This window comes from Protopterus annectens, chromosome 17.part0 (genome assembly GCF_019279795.1).
Source record: "Protopterus annectens isolate FY-2018-M chromosome 17.part0, PAN1.0, whole genome shotgun sequence".
NCBI classification, from domain to species: Eukaryota; Metazoa; Chordata; order Ceratodontiformes; family Protopteridae; genus Protopterus; species Protopterus annectens.
Window position 1 is genome coordinate 787,399,011 of NC_056751.1, and position 21,546 is coordinate 787,420,556.

Sequence of the window (21,546 nt, forward strand, 5' to 3'; positions counted from 1 at the left end):
GTTACTCCAGGCAGAGGACATTTTTAACAAATAAGCCACAACAATGTTAGTGTAAAAAAACACAGTTCCATCTATTAGCGGACCATCTCAACAAGCAGGAGAAATAGATCCATCCAGCACACTTTGGCAATACAAGAACCAAAGGCATAAAATATACTGATCATTGTGCAGTAATTAATATTCTGGTAGTCAGTATTCATAGGACTTTACTAGGCTAATGGCTCTAGGGCCTTTACAAACCAAACAGTGTTATACCTGTGTTCCCTAACTGACCTTGGTTAGATGGTCATTATTTGCAGTATTATAGAGGGAGTGATACTGCTGTGCTCCTGACCTGTTCACTGGTTCCGGCTGCAAAATGGAAGCTGTGTATAATTGTGACATCTCCACTCTGGACCAGTAATCAAGGATTCTGAATCCTCTCCTCACCACTGACACTGGAAAGGGACATTCACTTGGAATACAAATGAATACACTTAGTATTTCCAGATGCAGACCTCTCTACATCAAGCACAGTTTACCTTAAGAGCACACAGGGAATACACTCAACCCAGGGTCTGGGTTTCTCTGTCTGTCTCAATCCAGGTAACCAAAAATAGACTCCCCACTGGCACATCTGTAGGGTTAAATCCTCAGCCGAGTGTCCAAGCCATGTCTTCCAGCACCCTCCATGTGAAACCAGTGCTTCATGTTCCTGCTCCAAGTAGCTGGCACACACACTCTGAGATTTGATTTACACACACACACACACACACACACACACACACACACACACACACACACACACACACACACACACACACACACACACACACACACACACACACACACACACACACACACACACACACCTGGGAAAGGCTGACACAGATTACCCACTCTACCAACTTTGCTCATTCGATAAAGTAGATTCTCTGCCACCAGTCTGTTACTATAAGGATCTTAGAAGAGCATCCAATTACACTGAGTGAAGTTAATACTAATACCAATGGTAATTTTGACCAAGCAGTAAGGCTTTCAGGAGTGGCCAGAGATGTCACTAAATATATCAGTACTCACAAAGGTTAAAATATTCTCTAAAAGGACCAGCCACAATGAAAAGTTTAAATATATGTAATAATAAATAATAAAAGAACATGGAAATATGAAATATCTATTTACAGTAAACAATAGAGTTCCAATCACAGCAAATATCAAAAATAACACAGATGAATACATTCACACAGTTACATACGACAGCATGTAACTAATCCCACAATATTTTCCTAATTAATCTAAAGAATACTATGCCCTGGTCCACTTACTAGAGCAAGGCAAGATGAAATAAGTGAGGGATCCTTCTATGTCAGATTTCTAAAACAGAGTGCTAAGGCTGACTGACAGACTTCTCAATATAATGTCTAATTTTTTTTTCTGGGATAGCTTACAGAATGAAATCACATCTGGCCGTTTGGCTCTGTCTCCCACACTATCACCAACAGTAGAAGCTACTAGGATTTTAGCAACTATGTGTTAACATACACACAGCCAAGAGGTTTTCTCAGATCTGCTGCAGCTCATGTAAGTCCAAAAAAAAAAAAAATCAAACATCCACCCTTTCAGAGTAGCAATTAGTTCATTCCAATGATAATGCAGGAAGACTTTTTGTCTCTGGCCGCATTCAGAAGTGTGATATAACATCTTTATGGCCTAGGCCCAATAATTTAATTTAATTTCAGAACATTTTTCAAAATTAGCTGCAGCTAGACTGTGATTAACCTCTTCTCTTCCAGTATTCTCTGTTAACATATATATTTAATTCAGTTACAATACAGTTAGGACCCACTGTTGGTACATTTTTAACACAAGCAACTTTACAAATACAAAAAAAGCAAACTAAAACCAAAGCATATCTGGGAATACATTACCCAATTCCCTGTATTGAGAGCCCAACTGCACTGGCATTGCTAACCCCACTACAGTGCTGTAGTGTCATATATGCCTGCAACCCTAGGCTCTACCACAGTAACTTGGCATTTTGCTGGCTGGCTCGCTGTAGCCATAGATCCCTCTCAAACTCCTCCTGTCTTCTACTGCAAATAGCACCAGGGCCAATCTAAAATGGTAAGGTTTCATCATGTTAAAATGGTACAATTTGTGCCCCTGCCTCCTGTCTAGCAGTTCTACTATGTAGTTAACATCACTGATCTTCCTTACCACTTTGAAGGGTGCCTCCCAAGCTGAATGCAGCTTATTGTGTCTGACAGCAATGAGAACCATTACCTGCTGCCCCACAAAGTACAGTTGTGTACAAACCATAAATGTAGATGTTCGAGTGTATTCACTGTTGCAGTCATTACACTTGGGTTATCCTGCTGGCAGGCTACCCGCAGTCGGCCTGAATTCCAAAGTCTAGGTCTGGCATCGGTTGCTGTTGCCTCTTCCCTGATGTCAGTACGCCAGGGGTATAAAAGATGCAGCCGACACCATTTTCTTCAGTTTTTCTTGCCCCAGATGGCAGGTGCCCCCAAATTGGTAGGCTGAAAATTATGCCAATACGTATGCATGCACAAAAATAAACATTTCCTTAATCTACAAGCAAATACACCACATAGGTTGTATAGGATAGAGAAGTACAGATAAGTCCCAGCAAAGGAAAGGGGGATGGTGGGAGGGTAACCTGGACTGCAACAGTGAATACACTCGAGCATCTACATTTATAGTAGGTACACAACTGTACTATGTTCATCGTGTTTCACTGTTGCAGTCATTACACTTGGGTTCAATCCCAAAGCTGAGGTTGGGTGGCTGGATCTAAATAGGATTAGGAGAGGCTATAAGGCCCTGCAGCACTGCAGTGGCAAAGCCTGCTCTGTATTTAGAGTAGAGAGGTAAGTGGTAGTGCTTGGTAAACGTGTGCACTGAGCTCCAAGTTGCAGCCTCTAAAATGTCTTTGGTTGGCACTCCTCTGAGAGAGGCTGCTGAAGTGGCCGCTGATCTGGTTGAATGAGGCCTAATGCCCTTAGGCACTGATTTGCCATGTTGTGAATAGCAGAAACGAATGCAGTGGCCTATTCATTTTGAAATAGTCTGCTTTGAGATAGCCTTTCCGTGTGATCCTGCAGCATATGCTACTAAGAGTTGCTCAGTCTTTCTGAAGGTTTTAGTTCTGTCCAAGTAGAAGCGTAGCTGTCTGTGTATGTCCAAAGAGTGCAGGAGTCTCTCACCCTTATTCTGTGGGTTTGGATAAAAGGTAGGCAAATTAATGGTTTGGTTAAGGGCCACACTGGACATTACCTTAGGCATAAATGTCGGGTTAGTCCTCAGAGAAACCCAGTCTGGATGGAAAATAATAAAAGGTTCCACAGCTATGAGGGCCTGTAACTCTGAGACTCATCTTGCCGAGGTTATTGCTAGGAGCAGAGCTGTTTTCCAAGATAACAACTTTATTTCAGCTGTATTGGGTGGCTCAAAAGGTGGCAGTGTGAGTTTTTCCAAGACATAATTGAGGTCCCATGCAGGTATTGGTGCTCTCCTTGGGGGTCTTATGTTTTTGGCCCCTCTGAGGTGCTGCCTTAGTAATGGATGTGAAAAAATTGGTGGTTCCGTATTGTAATGAGCTGAAATGGCAGAGGCATGGATTTTAATTGATGAAAAGGATAGGCCTTTGTCCAGCATCTCAGTTAGGTATTGTAATATCTGAGGAATATTTGGTACAAACGTGTCAATTCCTTGTGCCTGGTTCCAAGCCCAGAATCTTTTCCATTTTTCTGCATAAGAATTTCTGGTACTGGGCCTCCTGGCCTCCAAAATAACATCCATCACTGCTTTAGAGAGAGGTGTGTTCTGAGTGGCTACATTATCTGCCATGCTGCCAGATGGAGAGTTCTGAGTTGGCTGTGCAGGATCTGATTGTTTCGTTGGGTCAGTAAATGAGGAATTAGAGGCAATGTCCAGGCTGGGCCTTGAGACAAGCTCTTTAGGATTGGGTATCAGTGCTGGCGGGGCTAGTCTGGAGCAATCAGAATCATTTTTGGCTTCTCTTGTCTGACCTTTAGGAGTACCTTGGGGAGGAGAGGCAGTAGTTGTCCTGGATGGAGTAGATCCTTGAAAGCTGTCAGGGCATTCTGAACAGCTAGCGTCTCTTTTTGATTGATATGAAGATGCCTTTGGCTTGTGGGCCATGTGCCCTGAATACATTTTCCTGCCATGTGGGTCCCCCAGGCATAACCTGAAGCATCTGTTGTTATTGACTGTCTGGCTGTGGGTAGGGTGAATGGCTGTCTCTTGTTGTGGTGACAGGCCTGTGCCCACCATCAAAACTCCTGTTGCACATAAGGAATGAGGGTAATTAATGCTTCCAGGCTGTGACAATCTTGACTCCAAACATTTTTTAGATACCATTGTAGTGTCCTCATATGCAGTCTGGCATAAGGAATTAGCAGAATGCAGGATGCCATGAAGCCCAAAGCCTGCAGAATTTTTCTTGCAGATAACTGGGTCTTTGTTGCCAACATTTTGAAGTAAGAAGTCAGTTGCCTTTGTTTGTTTGGCGTGAGATAAGCCATCTGGGCAGTTGTATTTAAGCTTGCATCCAGGAATATTATCTCTTGAGAGGGTACTAGATTTGATTTCTTTTCGTTTACTGTGTATCCTAGGCAAATTAGGAATCTTTTTACAAACGCCAGATGCTTTAATAGAATGTCCTTGTTCTATGCTTGAATAAGGCAATTGTCCAAGTAAGGAAATCTTTTACTGTTTGCATAGATTTGCTTCCCACAAGAAATACAATTGTTAACTTTTTCTGACATCGGTCTGGAGCAAGAAAAACGTTTCCCCAACAGGGTACTTAGCTTTAATGAAGACTTTGGATCTGAAATTCGTTTTTGAAACTCTCAGGAGTCGGCCGACCGGCACTTGCGAACTGCTTTTGCTTTGGGCACCGCGCGGCAAGAAAGACTGAAGAAAATGGCGTCGGCTGCATCTTTTATACCCCTGGCGCACTGACGTCAGGGAAGAGGCGACAGCAACCGATGCCGGACCTAGACTTTGGAATTCAGGCTGACTGCAGGTAGCCTGCCAGCAGGATAACCCAAGTGTAATGACTGCAATAGTGAAACACGAACATCATACTCTCTAGCTTCGGCCTTCCTGTCATACCAGACTTTTTTCTGCTGCTGGGCTCCTGCCAGGTTCTCTTGGGTCAAGCCCATGAGCTCCTTAAGCCTTGTTCTGAGGTTTAGGACATATGCCACAACAGAATCCTTATGAGATTCACACTCACCATCCCATTCATCACAAATCAAATCTAAAGGCCCCCTTACACTATGCCCATACAGCAACTCAAATGGTGAAAACCCTGTAGATTCCTCTAGTACCTCTCTATATGCATACAGCAGATGGAGCAAATATTTGTCCCACTCTCTCTTAAACTGGTCTGCAAATTTCTGTAGCATGGTCTTTGGTGTATAGTTTAACCTCTCCAAAAGACCATTAGTCTGGGGATTATAGAGGGTGGTCTTTAAGTGCTTAAACCCACAGTGCTTCCACAGACAAGCCAGCAGGTCTGACATGAAAATGGCACCTCTGTCAGTCAGTATTTTTCTTAGGAAACCTACCCTGCTGAATATCTCTAACAAAGTATTTGCCATCTTCTCTGCTTCAGTGAAGGACACAGCCACCACCTCAGGGTACCTAGTAGCATAATCTACTAACACCAGGATATATTCTTCCCTGTGGAACTTGGGGTACTCAGAGGCCCCACGATATCCAGAGATATCCAGGGAGCCAGAAATGGCTCTTCAATCACAGGCAAAGGCATCAGAGGAGCTTTGACCTTGTGTCGTGTCTTGCTTACATTTTGGCACACTGCTCACAGGTCCTGCACTACTTTGTTACATCCCTTGCAATCCCTGGCCAATAAAAGTTCTAGATAATATGTCTCTTGGTATGTATTATGCCGATATGACCTGCAAAAGGAATGTCATGGGCTATGGCTAGAAGTGCCAGACAGCAGGCTCTAGCCATTACCAACTGCTGTATTACCTCACCCTCTAGCCCTCCACTCTGGAGTCCACTCTCTATATAGTAACCCTTTGTTCTAGTATACAGAATTTCCTTCTCCTTGAGAATCAGGTGCCTCCCTAGCTACCTCCCTCAAACCTCTCAGTGTAGGGTCCAAGAGCAGTGCCTGTCCCAACTCTAGCTTTGTGAGTCTTCTCAGCTCTCCCTTCCACAGGAAGTCTGGTATCCTCCAACAGCAGTGCCTCACTGTCAGCCTGGATACTACCACTCACCTCTGTACTTGCAGTCAATCTGTCCAAGGGAACATCAGTACCTACCAGCAGTTGTGACTTACCTTCAGGCTCACTGCTACAGGGGATCTCTGTCTCTGAAACAGCCACCTCACCAGCCCTGACTTTAGGTATGGTGTCTGTCTGGGTCTCCCCCTAGTTACAAGACCTACATGCCTGTCTCCAAGCCTGACTGCTTGCAACTGCATGCACACAAGGTACTGCATTATCAAAATCATTCCCTATCAGGACATCTGCAGGGATAACCTCAAACTCACCTACTTGCTTGCTTCCTTTTCCACTATCCCAGTCAAGGTGAACCCTGGCCAAAGGCATTTGGAATGGTGTCCCTCCTAGCTCTGAATAGAGTGGACTGCCCAAGCAAGTGCTGTTCCTCTTTAACCACTGCAGGCTTCACAATGGTTGTGTCAGAGGCTCTCTCTCTCTCTCTCTCTTAGCAGTGGTCTGTTTTCCAACCAAGACAGGATATAACCTCTTGTGATAGTATGGTACCCCTGTTGTCTCCAGACAACTCAACCACTGGCATACTGTTATTCACACTTGATGCCCTCCCCCCACATTTTGCTCCCCACCTTGCCTCTGTAGACATTTATATGATACAGGACACCACTGTTTACATTTAAAACATTTAACCCCTGATCCTGCTGTGTACCTGAACTACTAGCTTCCCCTGTTACTGGGGGCCTCTTCTGGGGTGGTTTAGGCTGCCCACCCCATGAGTTCCCTTATATCCATGTGCAGCACTGGGTATTCCCTTCTTGTGCAGTCATGCCTTGCTTACTAAGTAGAGATTCCCCTTTTTCCCCAGTTCATCTGCAGAGTTACACTCACTCTGCCAACCAGATTCTCATGTCCTCAAGTAAAGTACTAAGGGCTTGTTCCCTCACCAAAAAGTATGTCACCCCTTCAAAAGTGGTGATCTGACTCCCACTCACTCACCTATAAAAATAAGTGGGCAAATCCGCAATATAATCTCACACACACTTTCATCTGCCTTGCGTCTATGCGCACAAAACTTTCTGTAAACTTCAGGTGTTAACATAAAGTATTCAAGTAAAGAACATTTGAATTTATCATAATTTAAACAACCCATATCAGACCATTCATAAACAGCAGTTACAACTTTACCATGGAGTAAGGGGGTTAGGAATCATACCCAGACCCCTTGGTCAACATTATATTATTTGCATACTCTTTCAAATATATGAATAAAGCTATCACAATTATCACTCTATGTAAACTGTGGAAGAAATTACTGACCTTTATTGCTTCTGGGGTTTGATTATTCCTGTCCCCATTACCTCCATGACCCAGTGAAGGGTCAGCATGTCCCTCTCATATTGATGCTGCTTCTCATTTACTTCTGCCTCCAAACATTGCAGTCTCTCTGCTGATTCTAATTCCATCTGTTTCTATTGCCGCAGTCTCTCTGCTGATTCTAATTCCATCTGTTTCTATTGCCGCAGTCTCTCTGCTGATTCTAATTCCATCTGTTTCTATTGCTGCAGGCTCTCTGCTGATTCTAATTCCATCTGTTTCTATTGCTGCAGGCTCTCTGCTGATTCTAATTCCATCTGTTTCTATTGCTGCAGTCTCTCTGCTGATTCTAATTCCATCTGTTTCTATTGCCGCTGTCTCTCTGCTGATTCTAATTCCATCTGTTTCTATTGCTGCAGGCTCTCTGCTGATTCTAATTCCATCTGTTTCTATTGCTGCAGTCTCTCTGCTGATTCTAATTCCATCTGTTTCTATTGCCTCAATCTCTCTGCTGATTCTAATTCCATCTGTTTCTATTGCTGCAGTCTCTCTGCTGATTCTAATTCCATCTGTTTCTATTGCTGCAGGCTCTCTGCTGATTCTAATTCCATCTGTTTCTATTGCTGCAGTCTCTCTGCTGATTCTAATTCCATCTGTTTGTATTGCTGCAGGCTCTCTGCTGATTCTAATTCCATCTGTTTCTATTGCTGCAGGCTCTCTGCTGATTCTAATTCCATCTGTTTCTATTGCCGCAGTCTCTCTGCTGATTCTAATTCCATCTGTTTCTATTGCCGCAGTCTCTCTGCTGATTCTAATTCCATCTGTTTCTATTGCCGCAGTCTCTCTGCTGATTCTAATTCCATCTGTTTCTATTGCTGCAGGCTCTCTGCTGATTCTAATTCCATCTGTTTCTATTGCCGCAGTCTCTCTGCTGATTCTAATTCCATCTGTTTCTATTGCTGCAGTCTCTCTGCTGATTCTAATTCCATCTGTTTGTATTGCTGCAGGCTCTCTGCTGATTCTAATTCCATCTGTTTCTATTGCTGCAGTCTCTCTGCTGATTCTAATTCCATCTGTTTCTATTGCCGCAGTCTCTCTGCTGATTCTAATTCCATCTGTTTCTATTGCCGCAGGCTCTCTGCTGATTCTAATTCCATCTGTTTCTATTGCTGCAGTCTCTCTGCTGATTCTAATTCCATCTGTTTCTATTGCCGCAGTCTCTCTGCTGATTCTAATTCCATCTGTTTCTATTGCTGCAGGCTCTCTGCTGATTCTAATTCCATCTGTTTCTATTGCCGCAGTCTCTCTGCTGATTCTAATTCCATCTGTTTCTATTGCCGCAGTCTCTCTGCTGATTCTAATTCCATCTGTTTCTATTGCCGCAGGCTCTCTGCTGATTCTAATTCCATCTGTTTCTATTGCTGCAGTCTCTCTGCTGATTCTAATTCCATCTGTTTCTATTGCCGCAGTCTCTCTGCTGATTCTAATTCCATCTGTTTCTATTGCCTCAATCTCTCTGCTGATTCTAATTCCATCTGTTTCTATTGCCGCAGTCTCTCTGCTGATTCTAATTCCATCTGTTTCTATTGCTGCAGGCTCTCTGCTGATTCTAATTCCATCTGTTTCTATTGCCACAGTCTCTCTGCTGATTCTAATTCCATCTGTTTCTATTGCCGCTGTCTCTCTGCTGATTCTAATTCCATCTGTTTCTATTGCTGCAGTCTCTTTGCTGATTCTAATTCCATCTGTTTCTATTGCCGCAGGCTCTCTGATGATTCTAATTCCATCTGTTTCTATTGCCGCAGGCTCTCTGATGATTCTAATTCCATCTGTTTCTATTGCCACAGTCTCTCTGCTGATTCTAATTCCATCTATTTCTATTGCCGCAGTATCTCTGCTGATTCTAATTCCATCTGTTTCTATTGCCGCAGGCTCTCTGCTGATTCTAATTCCATCTGTTTCTATTGCCGCAGGCTCTCTGCTGATTCTAATTCCATCTGTTTCTATTGCCGCAGTCTCTCTGCTGATTCTAATTCCATCTGTTTCTATTGCCGCAGTCTCTCTGCTGATTTTAATTCCATCTGTTTCTATTGCTGCAGGCTCTCTGCTGATTCTAATTCCATCTGTTTCTATTGCCGCAGTCACTCTGCTGAGTCTAATTCCATACATGTGGCCTCCAGTTCAATTCACTTTAACCACAGGTGGATGTTTAAGTCCTCTGAGGAAAAGGTAAACTGCCCTGTTTGTGAGGGCTACAAATTCCCATCAACAGACTGGTTATCCTCCTGGTTGTTGGTCTGAGCCTGTCACTATGGATGAAATCATTTCCTTTTTAGTCAGGTTGGTATGCAACAGTCCTTTGGCTTCATACACCTGGCCAACTGGTTCTTTGTCAGCTTGCCATACTCTTCTGCTGACATCTTTGCCTGCTTTACCTGACTAAACTAACAAAAAAAAAATTAAATAGAACTGTTGTGAAATGAAGCTCAGAATGTTCACATTGTGGTTGCCTAGAGGTACACCCACCTGTAGTAACAACTGCTTACAGACTACAGAAGTTCAATTAATATCCACACCACTGCTCACCAATATGTGAAATCCCCACTCTGGGCCAGCAATCAAGGAGCCTGAATCCTCACCACTGACACTGGAGATGGGACATTCACTTGGAATACAAATGGATACACTCAATATTTCCAGAAGCAGACCTCTCTGCATAAAGCACAATTTTCCTTAAGAATACACAGGGAACACACTCAGCCCAGGGTCTGAGTTTCTCTGTCTCTCCCCAGGTCCCCAGTAAGATTCTCCACTGCCACAGCTGAAGGGTTAAGTCCTCAGCCAAGTGTCCAAGCCAAGTTCTCCAGCACCATGAAACCAGTGCTTCATGCCCCCAGTCCACACTCTGAGATTTGATTTTCACACATGCACACATACCTGGGAAAGGCTGGCACAGATTACTCACTCTACCAACTTTGCCCAGACTATAAGGTAGATTCACTGCCACCAATCCATTATTATAAGGCTGTTAAAAGGGTAGCCAATTATACTGAGTGAAGTTAATACTAATACCAATGTAATGTTAACTAGGCTTTCAGGAGTGGCCAGAGCTGTCACCAAATATATCAATAGTACTCGCAAAGGTTAAAATATTCTCTGAAAGGACCAGCCACGATGAAAAGTTTAAATATATTTAATAATAAATAATAAAAGAACATGAAAAGATGAAATATCTATTTACAGCACACACCAGAGTTTCAATCACAGCAAATATTACAAATAACACAGATGAATAGATTCACACAGTTACAGAAAAAAAAGAAGTTATGTCTTACCATAACGTTCCATCTGTGTTGTTGATTTTCATCCATTCATCACTGATGGGAATTGGTTCCATCCCTGGAACTGAGCCGGCCTTACATCAAGCTTGCTCCACACAAAAACTCTCGAGCTAAGCTTTTACCCATGATATCCTTCTCCCTGTTACCTCAAATCGAGTTTTCCCTTTAAAGCAGGGGCAGTTTTTGAGCACTTGGACCCAAAGTATCCCCAGCAGCCTTAGAAGGGGGACGAAGGGTGGGACGTGATGAATGAATGAAGATCAACACAGATGGAATGTTATCGTAAGACATAACTTCTTGAGACCAGATCCAGTTTGCAATGAGTAATAAATGTATGAAGAGAAGCTCAGGTTGCCGCTGCACAGATATCATCCATGGAGGCTCTAGAATGGAAGGCTACAGAAGTTGCCATCGACCTTGTAGAGTGAGCTTTGATTTTCTGTAGAACAGGCTTTTTCTCATGATGATAAATGTAAAGTATGCAATCTTTAAGCCATTTAGATAAGGTCACTTTAGAAACAGAATTTGCCATTTTAGGGCCAGAAAAGGAAATGAATAACTGGTCTGATTTATGCATCGTCTTAGTCCTGACCAGATAAAATCTCAATAGTCTATGTACAGCCAATGAATGCAGACAGTATTCCCCTTTGTTAGTAAAATTCAGGAAAAATACTGGAAGGTCAATAGTTTGATTAATGGAGAAATCCAAAATGACTTTTTTGAAGAAAGGTAGGGTTTGTCCAGAGTAATACTCTGTCCTTTTGAAAGATAAGATAGGGCCGATTAATGGATAGAGCATGTAGCTCTGAAATACATCTAGCAGATGTGATGGGGACTAGAAAAAGGGAATTCCATGATAAGAATTTAATGTCACATTTAGCTGCAGGCTTGAAGGGGGGGGGGTTGAGTCAAAGACTGAAGAATTGAAGTGAGGTTCCATGGTTCAATAGGCAGTTTTATTGGAAGTCTGATGTGAGAAAACTCCTTTCAGAAAGGTTTTGCATAAGTGGTGAGTAAGTAGGGGAGAGTTTCCAAAAACGTTATGGAAGTTAGAAATAGCAGCTAGATGAACTCATATGTCAGAGGTTGCAGCTCCATTTTTGAAAAATGTTGATAAATAGTGAAGGACTATAGTAACTGGAACCGAATATGGATCTAGTTTTCTTTTCTTAGACCAAATAGAGAATCTCTTCCATTTGTCTAGATAGTGTTTTTTGGTGGATGGCTTGTGTGTGGCCAGAACAATATCATTTGCTGGAGAGGAAAGGTTATCCTGCTTGGCGATTAGCAGAAGTGGAGAAACCAAGCTGTCAGCTTGAGACTGGTTAGGTTCAGATGACTCAAACGTTGGGGAGTGAGAGATCAGGTCTGGAGATAGATCCAGAATCCATGGTTGGCATAATAGGTGAGGCCGGAGGAAGGGGAACCAAACTTGTTGAGGCCAATAAGGGACTATGAATATCACTGTGCTTTTCAACCAAAGTGCATTCTTCAAAAATTGGGGAATCAGATGAATGGGGGGATAGGGGTGCAGAAGTCCCGTGGGCCAATCATGGATCAGAGCGTCCCTTGGGGACTTCCCCTGTGGGGGAATTAAGGTCAAAGTAGCTGCTGCATTTGTGGTTTGATGGAGAGGTGAATAGGTCATAGCAAGGCTGCCCCAGCGGCTGAAAATTTTTGCCACTGTGTGGGGTTGAGGGGCCACTCATGAGGCAGAAGAATACATCTGCTCAGCATGTCTGCAATCATCCTGGAATCCCCTGGGATATGCACTGCTATCAGAAGGCAGTTAGAAGCTATTACCCACTGCCAAATTCTCATGGCCTCTCGATATAGGGGGTAAGACCTTCTTCCTCCTTGTTTGTTGATATACAAGACTACTGACATGTCTGATTGAATTGTGATTGTCCCAGAAGGGAGTACAGATTGGAATGCTTGCAATGCTAAAAGCACTGCCCACAGAACATTGATATGCAAGTTGACCTCTATTGTGGACCATGTGCCTTGGATTGTCATACCACGAAAATGCCCCCCACCCTACTAGGGAAGTGTCCGTGGTCATGGTGGTCTTGGGTTGAGAGGGGTGGAAAGGACAGCTCCAAAGTTTCATCTCTGACCTCATCCACCAAAGCAGGTCCTGTTTGCAATGATTGGTTATTAGCACCTGAAAACAGAGGGGTGATGATTTGGGATCAACTGAGATAACAGAAGCCATTGAAGTATCCTCATGTGAATTTTTGCGAGAGGCACTATTAGTACAGCAGCTGCCATGGATCCTAGGAGTTGAAGGACTTCCCATGCTGATGCTTTGTTTTGGCAGAGTATCACCTGGAGCTGAAGTCTTAGTTTTTGTAATCTGTGATGTGGGAGAGAGATACTAAACAGGAGCAGGTGTCGAAAACTGCTCCTATGAACTCTATGGACTGGGTTGGAGTAAGACTGGATTTCTCCCCATTTATTGTTATTCCCAATAGTCTCACCAGGGAAAGAGTGTATTTCAAGGCTGTTACCAACTGATGTTTGGTGGGGACGGTAATGAGCCAATAATCCAAAATCTGGAATCCTTGCAGCCTCAAGTGAGCTGTGACTACTGCCATGCAATTGGTGAGCACTCTGGGGGCTGTAGAGAGTCTGAACAGCAGAGCACCAAACTGGTAGTGATTGGCTCCTAGCCAAAGGTGAAGTAGCCTCTGGGAGCGTTTGTCCATTTTGATGTGGTAATACGGATCCTGGAGATCCATGGAGCACATCCAATTGCCATTTCCCTGCAAATGGGAGAATGGACTGAACTGTGGCCATCTGGAATTTCATTTGGTTGACAGATTTGTTTAAATTGGTGAGATCCAAAATTGGTTTTCCATCCCCTGTCTTTTTTGGCATCAAAAAGAACCTTGAGTAGAACCAGGATCACATTGGTCTGGTGGGACTGCTTGGATGACTCTTTTTTGACACAGCTTTTTTATTTCTAAGCCGCTTTATCCCTTTGACTGGGCTGAACATTAGGAAGTCATGTAGGAGGGTTTGGATAAACATTGAGGGGAATAGTGTAGCCTCTGGTTATAATCTTCTTCACCCAATGGTCGGAAGTTATAAATTGCCAGGCAGCGTGGGGCAGAGAGAAATGTCTCTTGACTGCTTCCAGAGGAAAGCAATCGGGACACTCTTCAGGAGTGCTGGTAGGGCTATCCAGAGAAAGAATCTCTGGGTCCCTGGTTACACAGGCCCCCTCTGCCTCAGTAGGGGCATCTTCTGGTAGTGATTCCCCCTCTGCCTGGGGGTATACTCGCCATGTTTGTCACGAAAAGGATCCCTTGAGATTTTTTAAGCCATAACTTTCCACTCCTCTGGTTCCTGGAAAAGGAGTGCTGCGGAGTGGAGAAGTATACACCTATGGCAGACAGGGTCTTGCCATCCTTCTCACACCTGGCTAGAGTGTTCTTCACTTTAGGGCTGAACAGGGAAGAAGCTTCAACTGGAGCATTCAGGAAGGAAGACTTAAAAGGGTCTGTGAAATCACAAAGGCGCATCCAAGTATGCCATCTCATTACTATGCTGAACCTGCAGCTCTGGCCATCCCTTCGGTTGCATGTGATATTAATCTCATGGAAAAGTTAGAGATGGGTTCCAGGGTTGGGAGCTGTGAGGCTACTTTGTCAGTTATCTCGTCAGACACCTGGCCTGAGGGAGTTCCAGAGATTTTGGAGATTAAATTTCTTTGGAGTCTCGTAAAATGTGCCAAATATTTCAAGGACCATATAGTAAAGGTTGATGAAGCAAACACTCGCTTTCCCAATCTGTCCACTGCCTGGGACACTCTGTTGGTCAGATGAACAGTCTGACTCTCTTTGGTGAGTTCCTTTTTTGTGGCCACAACCAGCACCATAGCATCAACTGGCAATCCCTTAGACCAATGAGGGCTCTCCTCTGAGGGGATAGGATTTTGTCTGGTCTCCTAGGGATCGGCTCCACTGAATCAGAATTCTTCCAAGCATGCTGCACTATGAGCTGAACTAGCCCACCTGCAGGCTGGGTCATCCAAGAGGTAGATGGTCAGGCATGGAAAGCCTGCAGAAAGACGGACTCCTCGGAGGAAGGGTTGGCGGACTTCCAGTCACCTCTCTGTTTCAGCATTTTAAGGATGTCTCCGAAGGAGACATCATCAGGAGGTGACCGTAGGGACCCATCCCCTTCATCATAATCCGTATCCTCAGTCAGAAACTCCTCAGGAGAGTCTATGTGTTTCCTCTTGCACGACTTCTTCCATGGGGGCTCCTCAATGGGAGTTTCTGAGGAGGACTCATAAGAAGGGGTGCCATGCAACAGGTTCTTCTGCTGCTCTTATGTCCAATGTCCTGAGATGGTGGCTTCTGTCAGCTGCAGCTCAGGGCAAAGGGATTTCTGGGGTTCCAATGTTGGAGGAATGCTTCCTGAAGCAAATGGCCTCTCCATTGTCTGGAAAGCGGGTCCGCCTGAAGTGGGATGGGAGCCCAAACTGAGAAGGACAACCTCAGAACCGGGGTCACATCCTGCTCCACTGAACCCATCCCTGAGGAAGCAGCCTCATGATGAATCAGAGCTGACAAGAGCCCCTGGCACTGTGGATGGGACCGTAGATACTATTGGAACTGTACTTGGTGCCGAGGAGCTCGCAATCCAGTCATGGACTTGGGAAAGGTTCTGTTTCAAAGATATAGAAGACCAAAGTGGTCTCGAGGTCATAGAGAGGTTCACTACTGGCACCAAACAGAGGGCTCTGAAAAGGACGTTGGAGCTAGGAACTTTGAAACCTGTAAGGTCAAAGGAGGAGAGTATGATGGAGTCCTTGGAGAGACAGTCCCAGGTCCGGCAAGTGGATTGTTCTTGGATGGAGTGGGAATCCCCTTGGCTGTCAGCAGCTGCTCCACAAGATGCACCACATCAAGTTCTGAAAGGCTCCTGGTGGATCTAGTGGATACCCCCAAAGGGGAGTCTGGGGGAGTATCGGGTCAGTGCACTGGTATCCAATGGCACCATTGTCTCTAGTTTGGAGACAGGGAGCAGTGGGGTTAGTATTGTAGTGACTGGTACCATAAATGGAGTCAGTGCCGAAAAAGCAGGCAGTACCAGAGAAGGCAACAATGGCTCAGACATCAGTGGAGTGGAAATTATCGGTACTGAAGGAATGCTCAGAACTGCAGTGGCACTCGGTACCAAAGAGGAGGAAGCTGTGATTGGAGCATCGAATGTCGGTGCCGAGAACCCTGTCCTTGCCGAAACAGGCACCAAAGGTGATATAGCAGTTGACAGAAAGTACAGTTTTGTACCTACCATAAATGTAGATGTGCGAGTGCTAATACAGCTGCAGTAATCACAGATGGGTTTTCTGCCGTCAGGCGGTCCCTTGGTCGTCCGAATTCCAAAGTCTTGGTCCGGCGTCGGTTGTCGTTGCTTTCTCTTTGACGTCAGTGAGGCCAGAGTATATAAGACACAGCCGACGCCATGTTCTTCAGTCTTTCTTGCCCCAGATGTCAGGTGCCCCCAGAAGGAAGGCAATACATAAATAATGCATATATGCATATACAAGCAATGTAAAATAAACCAAAATCAGTGGTTGCAAGCAAATAAAACATAGCAGGATAACCCAGTCAGGTAGTATGAAGAGGTTGTTAGGCCCCATGCCTTTACCAAGTGGGGAAGGAGGGAGGGAAACCTGTACTGCAGCTGTATTAGCACTCGAACATCTACATTTATGGTAGGTACAAAACTGTACTATGTTCATCGTGCATACAGCTGCAGTAATCACAGATGGGTAGAGTCCCAAAGCTATGCACAGGGTGGTAGGCACTAGGAGGAACTGGGTTGAGCCAGAATGCCCTGCAAAACAGCAGTGGCAAAGCCTGCTCTTGTTCTGGAATATAAAGGCAGGTGGTAGTGTTTTGTGAAGGTATGTGCAGAACTCCAAGTGGCTGCCTCCAAAATATCTTTGGTAGGAACTCCTCTGAGGAAGGCTGTAGAGGTAGCTGTGGCCCTGGTGGAGTGTGATCTGATACCTGTAGGAACAGATTTCCCATGATAGGAATAACAAAACCGTATGCAGTGGCCTATCCACTTTGAAATAGTCTGTTTTGTAACTGGCTTCCCTTGAGCCCCTACAGCATAGGACACAAAGAGTTGTTCTGATTTCCTGAAGGACTTTGTTCTGTCCAAATAATAACGTAGCTGCCTATGGATGTCTAAAGAGTGTAGCAGCCTTTCCCCTTTGTTTTGAGGATTGGGGTAAAAGGTAGGTAGATGTATGGCTTGATTTAAAGCTACCCTGGATACCACTTTAGGCATAAATGATGGGTTGGTACGAAGGGAAACCCTGTCCTGATGGAAAATGAGAAAGGGCTGCACCGCCATGAGGGCCTGTAGTTCAGAAACCCTACGAGCTGAAGTGATAGCCAGAAGGAATGCTGTTTTCCAGGACAAACATTGCAAATCTGTTGAGGCAGCTGGTTCAAAAGGAGGCAATGTTAATTTTTCTAGTATATAATTAAGATCCCAGGCTGGTATTGGTTGCTTCCTTGGTGGTCTTAGCCCCTCTGAGGAACTGTCGTAAGAGTGGGTGAGAAAATAAAGGAGGATCCGTGTTGAATTCTGCAGAAATGGCTGAGGCATGGATTTTTATGGAAGAAAATGAAAGTCCACTGTTCAGCAGCTCAGCTAGATACTGTAGTACCTGAGGCAAGTTCAGTTTTCTAGGATCCTGGCCTCTTTTCTCATTCCAAGAGCAAAACCACTTCCATTTTGCGGAGTAAGCTTTTCTAGTAGATGGCCTTCTGGCCTCCAAAATGACATCCTGCACCTCCTTGGAGAGTAGGGTCTGTTGTGGTGTTAAGGAATTTTCCATGCAGCGAGATTGAGTGTTTTCAGCTGACTGTGAAGAGTTTTGTAGCTGTGCTGAGTCAGCAGAATAGGCATTAGAGGCAGGGACCAGGGAGGAGTATGTGTTAGGCTCCTCAGGAGTGGGTACCAGTGTTGCCTTGGCCAATCTGGAGCAATCAGTATCATCTTCGGTTTGTCTGTTCTTGCTTTCAAAAGCACCTTGGGCAGAAGAGGCAGAGGTGGGAATGCGTAAACTGTCCATGCTGTCCAACTGAATGAAAGGGCGTCCACTCTCCAGGCCTTTGGATGAAAGGTCCTTGAGCAAAACTTTTCCAATTGATGATTCCTGTGGGAGGCAAAAAGATCTATGTCTGGCCTCCCCCACGCTTGGAATATTTCTGTAAACACCTGAGGATGTAACTTCCATTCGTGTGGATCTGTCATATTTCTGCTTAGATTGTCTGCCGGTGTGTTTTCCAATCCTGGCAAGTACTGTGCTTGAAGTTCGATTTGCCTTTCCAGAGCCAAGTTCCAAAGAGTCATGGCTAGTCTGCACAAGGGGTATGAATGTGTTCCTCCTTCTTTGTTTATGTACCACATTACTGAGGTGTTGTCTGTACTTATCTTGTCCTGGATGCAGGAAGTCCTTGAAAGCTGTAATTGCATTTATTACTGCTAGCATTTCTTTTTGATTGATGTGAAGGTGCTTTTCCTTTTGGGACCATTTGCCCTGAATGCACCTGTCCGTCATGTGCGCCCCCCAGGCGTAATCTGAGGCGTCTGTGGTGATGACTTGCGTTGCTTAAGGCTTGCAGAATGGGAGGCCTGTGTTTGCTTGACATGCTTGGGCCCACCATAGAAATTCCTTTTGCAAACATGGAATTATTGTTAATATTGTTTCCAAACTGTGACTGTGTTGAGACCATAGGATTTTAGGTACCATTGAAGTTTCCTCATATGCAGCTTTGCACATGGGATTAAAAGAATGCAAGATGCCATGAATCTCAGAGCCTGCAAGATTTTCCTTGCAGTAAGCCTGGTACTTTTTGTTAGTATTTTGAAGTACTGAGATAGTTGCCCCTGTTTTTCTGGCGTAAGGTAGGCCATCTGGGTGTTTGTGTCCAAGTTGGCACCCAGGAAAATTATTTTCTGAGATGGTGTTAGCCTTGATTTCTCCTTGTTGATTGTATATCCCAGAGAAAGCAGTAACCGTGTCACATATGCCAGATTTTCCAGAAGTATGTGCTTGCTGTCCACTTGGATCAGGCAGTCGTCCAGATAAGGGTAAATTTGTATCCCTTGAAGTCTGCAGTAGGCAATCACTGATGCCAGGCACTTTGTGAATACTCTGGGCGCAGTAGATAAGCCAAAGGGCAATGCAGAGAATTGATAGTGGATTGAACCTGCAAGAAATCTGAGGTATCTTCTGCAGCTTTGTCTGATTGGGACATGCAGGTATGCCTCCTTGAGGTCCAATGTTACCAGCCAAAACTCCTTGCCCAGCATGGGAAGAAGCTGCTGTAATGTGAGCATCTTGAATTTTGGTACGAGTACAAATGTGTTTAGGATGGATAAGTCCAAAATGGGTCTCCAGTCGGTTCCTTTCCTTGGTACCAGCAAAGTCTTGAATAAAAACCTTGACCTTGTTGGTGAGTAGGTACCTCTTGAATAGCTTTCATGCTTATGAGCTTTGAAATTTGCAGTTGTGCCTCTGCCCTTTGATTTTGTGGCAGGTTTGGCATGCCTCTCATTTTTGGAAGAGTGTGGAATTGAAATTTGTAGCCTCTGTTTATAATGTCCAGGATCCATTTGTCTGTTGTGACAATATGCCAGTTGCTTGCAAATAATGCTAGTTTCCCTCCCAAAGGTGCTGCCAGCTGAGACATGCTTGGCATGGAAATGAGGGAGTCATTGGGTTTGCTTCCTGTATTGTTGAGCACTGTCTTCGCCACCTCTTGGTGCTGGAGTTTGCCATTGTCGGCCTCTATATGATCCTTGTGATTGCCCTCTGCCCCTTGTGCGTCTGTATCTACCTCTTTGGGGCTTGTCAGTGGCTGGAAAGGACCAGTTTTTTGAAGGCCAATTTCTGCTAAAACGTGGTGGTTGGACCTGTAAGAAAGCTTTGACAGTTTGCATAGATTTGGCTTTTTCTTCCATTTTCCGTAGTATCTCCTCAGCATTAGTACCAAACAGCACATCCTTTTGTAAAGGAGCATCTAGAAGTTTAGCTTTCACATGATCAGGCAAATTTTGTTCCCTAAGCCAGGCATGTCTGCGAATGACTGATCCTGTAGCAGCTGCTCTAATTGAGGCCTCTAGGGCATCATAACCACATTGTAAGGTGTGTTTACCCACTTGCTCTGCACTGTGCATCATATCCTGCAACTCCTTTAAATCTGGTTGTTCAGGTTGAGACATTTTGTTCCTTAATTGAGATAACAGGAACTGTTGATATTTAAGCATATGAAACTGACAATTTAAGGCCCTCATGGTTAGGGTGGCTGAGGCATATACCTTTTTACCCCACCTTTCTAAAGATCTTGATTCCCTTTCTGAAGGAAGTGGATTCTTGGCAGTGGAGGCCTTCAATCCCTTGGGGCCTTGTGAAATGGTTTCAGGGTCAGCATTATGGCTTTTGAAGAGAAATTGGTGAGAGCTGGGTACTCTGTAATACCTATCAGGTTTGACTGGTGCAGGAGGCAGAGAATCCGGGTTAAGACAAGCCTCCGAATAGACATCATCCAGTATGTCCAAAACAGGGGGTATAGCCAGAGGTCTGTGTTGAGGTAACAAAAGAAATTCCCTAAGTCTTTTCTTGGAATCTGAAAAGTCTTGGCCTTCCCAATGGAAGTGTTCCCTCAAGGTGTGCAAGGTTTCCCCAAAGGAAAAATCCTCAGGAGGGGATACAGAAAGAATGGACTGTTCTGCATCCGAATCCTCAAAGGGAGAGTAAGAGTGTTCCTCTGCATCAGAATGCTCTGATAAAATGGATCCCTGATCCGAAGAGGGAGAATCTTCCTCCACTCTGGGTCTCTTGTCTGGAGTGGGTTGAGAACCTCTGATAAGAGTAATTAAATCCTCAGCCATTTTAAGCATCTGTTTTTTAGGCATGGGACCAGGAGATGGGCCCTGTGCAACAGGCCTCGTGGGATGCCTGGCTGCCTTGAATTTAGTAAAGGCCTTAATTGAAAAAGAAGATGAGGGCCTAAATACACCATGGGTGGAGGTGGACCTGTCCACATTAGTAGGCTCAACATTAGCGAAGGCTTCGGTTGTAGTCTGGGAAAGGGCCGAGGTCCCAGCAGTCTCGGGTACAGAGGACACCGCCAAAGGAGTGTCATCGGTAGTCAGGGACTGCAAAGGTGTCTCGCTGAGAACCGGACCACGTGTAGCCTGTTTTGGCGTGGTGTCGGCGGGGACCTCAGGCCTCGCGTGTCGGTCCTTTTCCTTGCGTTTTTTGGACAAAACGGTAGTCGGAAAGTCCGACAACATTTTATAATCAAAAGCTTTACCAAAGTAGTGCTGGGCGAACTCCGCCCGATGCTTAATAGTGCGTTTATTGAAGGTAGCGCAAAAGCGACAGCCCGAGACGTCGTGGTCTGGGCCCAAACAAGGTATGCAGAGGGAATGGAAATCCTTATGCGGTATTTGCTTCCCACAAGAAATACAGTTATTAACTTTTTCTGACATCGGTTTGAGGCAAGAAAAGTTTCCCCAATGGGGTACTTAGCTTTAATGAAGACTTCGGTTTCCAAAATATTCGTAATTCAGGAGCTGGCCGACCGGCACTTGCGAACTGCTTCTGCTTC